The sequence below is a fragment of the Chinchilla lanigera genome, unplaced genomic scaffold, assembly GCF_000276665.1.
Source record: "Chinchilla lanigera isolate Chin_1 unplaced genomic scaffold, ChiLan1.0 scaffold00051, whole genome shotgun sequence".
Classification (NCBI taxonomy): domain Eukaryota; kingdom Metazoa; phylum Chordata; class Mammalia; order Rodentia; family Chinchillidae; genus Chinchilla; species Chinchilla lanigera.
Genome location: NW_004955452.1, coordinates 4,334,547 through 4,341,012, shown reverse-complemented (window position 1 = coordinate 4,341,012; position 6,466 = coordinate 4,334,547). Strand labels below are relative to the sequence as shown.

At 54.4% G+C, this 6,466-nt stretch overlaps 1 protein-coding gene across 1 annotated transcript in view; it reads right to left on the bottom strand.

The window, feature by feature from the left end:
- Window positions 1-5,602, bottom strand: part of Ncmap (noncompact myelin associated protein) — a 45,562-nt gene extending 39,960 nt beyond the window's left edge. The window contains exon 1 of the mRNA XM_005394810.2: window positions 5,566-5,602. The gene's annotated coding sequence lies outside the window, so the exon portion shown is untranslated. The remainder of the gene's footprint in view (window positions 1-5,565) is intronic.
- Between the last annotated feature and the right edge of the window lie 864 nt (window positions 5,603-6,466).

Sequence of the window (6,466 nt, the reverse complement as noted above, 5' to 3'; positions counted from 1 at the left end):
ATATAAAATATTTTTCTTAGCTAATGTTTTGACTTGGTTCTCACTGATGACTTCTTTTTCTCTTCATTTTAGCAGTTTTTAATGAAAGATGCAGATAAGATCACTTCATTTCTGTATCTCCTCAATTTTTTTTCTTTATATTTGCCCTTCTCCTTTCCTAGTGGGTGAGATTTGGCTTCAAGTTCAAGGATCTGTCCTGGGCCTTTGTCCGGCTGTGGCCTCGTGATGACCCCCCGGGGAGGGCGAATACCCACGCGAAAGGCCCGGCTGCCAGCCTCTGCCCGCTGCACCTGCTCAATGCAGATGACAGACTTCTTCCCAGAAACCTGGACCGTTCTGCACCTGCTGATCTCCATGATCTTCATCATCCATGTGCGTAGCACGAAGTAAATGTGTGTTGCTATCTCAGCCCTCCAGAAAGAAGGGGAAACCATCCTCCCAGGAATGTGGAGAGGTGCACTGAAACGCTTTTTGCCGCCCTGGCCCAGGTCAGGAGTCACAAAGGAACTGAATTTCATTTCAGCTCCTGCTGCATCAGTGGTGGCTGAAAAAGGGACGGACCTATGACTTCTCATTCTTCCGTGATTTCATGATTTCCTCTTCCATTTCCTTAAGCGCCATTTTCATGCTTTATTTAAAAATCTGAATCCACTTGCTTAAACAGTTCTGCTTCTGGTGGCATGCATGTCTTGATGTCTTTCTCTTAATAGTAGTTATATTTCTCAGGTGTCTATCTTGGCAGGTGAGTTCAGCTTCCCCTGGGGGCACCAGCTGCCCATCTTGTATTGTGCTGTAGGGGAACGGCTGAAGTATAAGAGGGACTAGGGCCGGGCTGGTGGTGCACAACCTGTGGTGGACACCAGCACTTGGGAGGCTGAGGCAGGAGGATTGCCCCAAATTTGAGGCCAGCCTACACTAAGACCAAAAAAAAAAAAAAAAAAAAGAGGGACTAGGATGAGTTCAGGGTGGGCAGCCACATGAGCATCCTGGGGCGCCTACTTTTGGCTGGCACTCTGCCAAGTTTGACAGTCAGGGTTCACTTTTAACTTCTCCAAGAGAAGCATACTAGGCAGGAGGTGGACAGCTCCAGTGTTCCGCTTGAGGGGGTGGGGGTGTGTCTGGGGGTGGAGGAGAGCGGATGAGGCAGTGAGTGCTTTTATCGGTTTCTTTCTCCAGCAAGGCCTTCAGCAGCCCAGAGTATCCGGGGACTATAACTGCCCACCTCTACATGAAGTGGGTGAACAGCTACTAGCCCAAGACCTGGAGCAGACACGGGCAGGTGAGCTTCCCGGAAGGGCAGGCAATGGGAGGGGTCAAGTCTAAGCTTTGGTCTTGCAAACATTCATTCACTCCACACAGACAGCTCAGGCAGTAGCTGTCTGTATCTGCAGGCTCCACAGGTGTGGATAAAACCAATAGGGGATCGAACATATTAAAAAAAAAAAAAAAAAAACTGTATCTGCAGGCTCCACAGGTGTGGATAAAACCAATAGGGGATCGAACATATTAAAAAAAAAAAAAAAAAAACCCTGCGTCTGTGCTGAGTATGTACAGACTTTCTTATTATTACTCCTTAAATGATACAGTCTAACAACTAACAACTATTTGCATAGCATTCCCACTGTCTTAGGTATTACAAGCAAGCTAGAGGTGATTTAAAGCATGCAGGAGGCATGTAGAGGCGCTACGCAAATACGACACCAAGGACTTGAGCATCTACGGACACTGTTACCTTCAGGGGTTCTTGGATTGAATCCCCCAAGGGACACTGACGTCCCAAAGTACCTTGCTGCTGATGGGGAGTCTGGGAATCGGTACAGTCCTTGCCCTCATGGAAGATGCACTCAGACCACAGACTCAGCCCTAAGCCCTGGCACTGCCACCTGGGTAGCTCAGTCTCTCTAAGCCCCAGCTGCTGCACCTGCAGGGCACATCTGCAAAATGGAGAGGGACATGGCACGTATCCCTGGGATCTGCAGGCTTTCAGGGGAAAATGCTGCCAAGCGATGAACACACTGCCCGGCACGCAGAAAGCCCTCGAAAATGTTCATCATTGTTGTTATTATTATGACCAAGGCCGTCATAACCAGAGACAGGGCTTGAACTGGGAGCTGCTTCTAGACGATAAGTGATCCTCTGGGCAAACCGGTCACCCTCGAGGTCTGTAACTGGAGAGAAGCTTGGGGCGGGGCATCCAGAATTTCAGAGAAAGGAGGAAAGGGTTGGGCTCTCAGAAAAACAGCAAGAAGAGAAAAAGAAGGAGAAGGAGGGAGAGGGGAGGGAGGGGAGGAGGAACAAACCAACCAAGTTCCATTTTCTGGAACGAACTATCAATACCCCAAGCTGTTGCAATTTCAGACAAGTGGCCCCTTTTCCTGGTTCTTTGCTCCTGTCCTCCTTCTTCCACCCCCACCCCATGCCTATTTTGTTTTTATGAGGCGGTCGCGTTGTGTGGCCCAGGCTGCCCTTGAACTCCTGCTGGCGGCCCTTTCTCCCCTGCTCTCTCCCAGCACAGAGAGGAGTTCAGGCTTCTCCAGCAGGGCGTGGGCTGCAGCTGGGCTCTGTCTCTCGCTGGCTCCAGGACACGCATCTCAGTTAGGCGTAGGTGACGTGGTGCTCAGAGTATGCACAAAAAGAAATCTTAATTTCTTTTAAAATCCTTAGGAAAATAGGACTTTGAAGTGGAAGAAGGTGCTTTAATATATGAGCATAATCATAGACATAATTGTAGCTATTTTTATGGGGGAAGCAAACCTGCTTCAGGCAGGGGAATCCGAATGCCTCCCTGGCTGCCTGTGGCAAGTTACTTCATCTCTCTGAAGCTTTGCAGAGACCCAGCGAGTAGCAGTCTCTCCTCGGGATGCTGTGGGTGGCCGGGGACCGAGGCACGCGGAGCATTTAGCCCTGTGTGGGCGCAAAGGGAGCCCTCAGCAAACAAGTGCTGACCACTCGTTTGCCTCCGTAAACTGCAAGCGAAGCACCTAGGGACGCCAAGGAGGACGCGGGGTGGGGCCCAGCGGTGGGGGGACGAGTCACACGGGTGCTTTTCCTGCACAACAGGCTGAGGAGATACTACCAGGGCAGGTGCAGATGGAAGCTCCAGAGGGAGGCCACCAGTTTCCAGGGGTCTGCCAAGCCTGGGCCACAGGCAGAGGAGGACACTGTTCCCTCCGGACTCCTGGTGCAGCAAGTGACACAGCACCTCAGAGGGGGCCTCAGCGGCTGACTGGCTGACTGAAAAAATGAGGGGTGCCGGGGATATAGCTCAGTGGCACAAGCGCCTGCTTGGCAAAAGGTCCCGAGTCCGAGTCCCGGTATCAAAAAAAAAAAAAAAAAATCATGAAAAAATGAAGGGTGAATTGTGAGAGGAATTTTAAAACCTCGAGGCCATTTGCCCTAAAGTTGCTCCGCAGGCCCCAGACTTGAGGTTCTCCAAAGGAAAACTAAGAATTAGATAGTGCTGGCCCCGTATGTTACCACCTTTGGGTAAAGAGTCAGGAAACCGGGGCTCACAGGTGCTGATTTGTCTTAAACCCAGAGCCCCGGGGAGAGCAGAGCACAAGGCAATGTCCCTGTGCGTCCCCCTCCTCACTGCTGCCCAGGGCAAGGTCCGCTGGTCCTGCAGGGCCCACATGGTCCCCGAGCTGCCTGTGTTTCTGACTCCTACACCCCACCTCAGCGCCAGCCCCACTGAGGGCCCCAGGGGCTCAGGTGTGCCCGGCCCAAGCAGGAGGCCCTCGGAGGGCCAGGGCTGGCTGCAGAACGGCCTCTCTGTCTGAGCCCCTGGCACACCTCCTTTTCTGTCCTCAGGCCAAACTGCAGCCACCACCCCTGGGAACGTGAAACCACATGAGAGGTTCCGGCTGCTCGGCCCTGCTCCCGGCCCTCAGCTTCACCTACACCTGGCCTGCCTCAGGAATGCACGGAGCCCCAAAGGCAGGCTCCTGGCTTGGCTCGGCTCCCTTCCTGTCTTCCTGTCTCCTCCTGCCTACCTAGAATCTATGTTTGGGAATAGGAGTTCGTTTCACAGCAAACAAGGAGGGCTCCATCTGACCAGATCCAACAGGGCAAGTATGGCGGGCATGGAGGCTGCACAGGAGCAACGTGCCCTGCTCCAAGGCTGGCTGCAGGGGTGGCTCTCGGCAGCATACACAGGGCACATCCTGACGCGGGCACAGCTGGCCGGGGACAGTGCAGCCCCACGCAGGGGGAGGCTCCTTCTCTTCGATATTAAAAATAAATCTTTTAATAGGAAACGTACATAACTGTGGTTCTTTTTCTTTTCATAATAAGTGAGGCTTTTTTTTTTTTTTTTTTAAATAAAGAGTTTACTGAGCAACTTGACATCCACTTTACCACTGGGCATGGTGGCACACTCCTGTAATCCCAGCACTCAGGAGGCTGAGGCAGGAGGACTGTTGTGAGTTCACGACCAGCCTGGGCTACAAAGTGAGCTCAAGGCCAGCTTGAACTGCATAGCGAGACCCTGTCTCTAAAAGACAAAAAAGAAAAAAAAAAAGAAATTCACTTTACTTTCGATCTTGCCCTCTATTCTTTCATGCCACTTTACTGGGCAACTAGAAAATAAAGAAGTGTTACTGCATGTAACAGTTCCCAGCCCACCTAGGGACAAAAGAATGTGGAATTCGGATACACAGGTTCCCTAACTCTACTGGATCCTGAGCATGTCTCACCTCTTTGGATCCCGGTTTCCTCACCTTTGAGATGAGGGGTGCCCTCTGTTATATTTTGGGGTTCTACTAGTTCTAACACTCCATGACTCTACGCTCTGGTGCAGTAGGGTGGGGTCATCATGCTCTCTTCTGTGGGGTGAACCAGGAGTAGCAACAGAGTAGCCAGGCCTCTCCCCAGCTGTACCTGTCACACTTTGCTGTGAGGGGTCAGAGGGGACACACCCCTCAGGTGGGAGGTGGGTGAGGCTGAGAGAATAAAAGAAGGAGCTGGAAGTCAGTTTTGGAGGGCTTTCATTTCTCAAAGCCAAGAGCCCTAGCACTCAGTGGGGCCGTGTACACTCCACAAATGCTCACCGAGCACCTACTGTGTGCCAATGCTCTGCCTGGTGGGGTAGTGAGGGGTGAGGCAGGCTTCATCCCTGTGCCACAGAATCTCCAGCAAGACATAGAAATCAAATGCATGAGCGTGAGAAGGTACAGACAGTACTACGGGAGCCTTGAACTGGGCTCGGTCATGGACGCAGTCTCTGTCTTTGGCAAATGTTTCTCCCTCCCTGCAGCGAACTGTCTCTCCTCCTCAGACCTTTGCCTCTCACAGATTCCCAGTCACCCCAGAGGGCAGGAACCCCAGCATGGTTGCCCGAAGATCATCAGAAAACCAAAGACGCCTAACTTTGCCTCAAAACACAGCTTCCTTCAGGGCCGAAGCAGGAGTGACCAGTCCGATCGGTGACCGGTCAGAGGGAATCAGCCGTTGGTAACGAAACCAAAACACCAGGTGCCCACAGGGACCCGGCCGTTCCTCAAGCCCAGCTGGCCTCAGGCGTCAGCCGTGGCCTGGCTCCATCCACTGCCACCTCCCCACGCTCACCTCTCCAGGAACCAGGTGCCGTGGGGCTGCTGGGACACCGCGGTGAACCAATGACAGAGTCCCTTCCCCAGGAGCCACTGTCTAGCAGAAATTAACCACTTGCCTTTACTGAGCGCCTACTGCACACAGACCTATCTGACAATCTGAGAAACTGCATCATTTCAGGAGCACATGACACAGAAGAATGCAGAAAAACCAAGGGGCTTTGCCCAAGGCCGAGACAGCCCAGACTTCAGGGCGCACACGGGCCGATTCCACACACGCTCCTTGCCCAGCCCCGCTCAGCTCCCACCTCCTCTAAGGGGCCCCCCTGGACTCTTCCTCCCAGACTCCTGGGCTCCCCCGCCCTCTGAGTCAGGGTGGCGTCCACACAGCCGTCTCCTCCTCCCTCGGGTACCGCACGACTGGAGTCCCCCTGCATCTTTCCTCCCGCACTCAGCGCGCACCCCCCAGCTGTTCCCTTGACTTGAACTGGCTGATCGAACGGGAACCCGGGGCTCCCCCACCCCCGGGAAGGGCGTTTCCACCTCACTGAACCTCAGATCCTCAAGCAGAGGGCCACCCACCAGGGTGCCCGCTCCATCCCTGAGACAAGCGCAGGTCCCGAGCGGGTCAAAGGCCCGGCTCCCCTGGGCTTTTCCTTGGGGAGTTTGGGGCTGCTGGCTGCGGACTCCGCGCCCCCTGCCAGGGCGGGCCGACTGCGGGGCGCGTCTCCGCGCCGGGCGGGGCCCGGGGGGCGCCCCGGTATCTTTAGTCACCCCTCGTTCGCCCGAGGCCACCGGAGCCCGGGAAGCTCGGCCCCTCTCCCACCGCTCGCGACCACCGCCCTCGCGCTGACGCCCGGCGCTTCCTCCCGCGCAGGTCGGGGCGAAGCTGCGGACCCCCCGCCCACCCAGCGCCC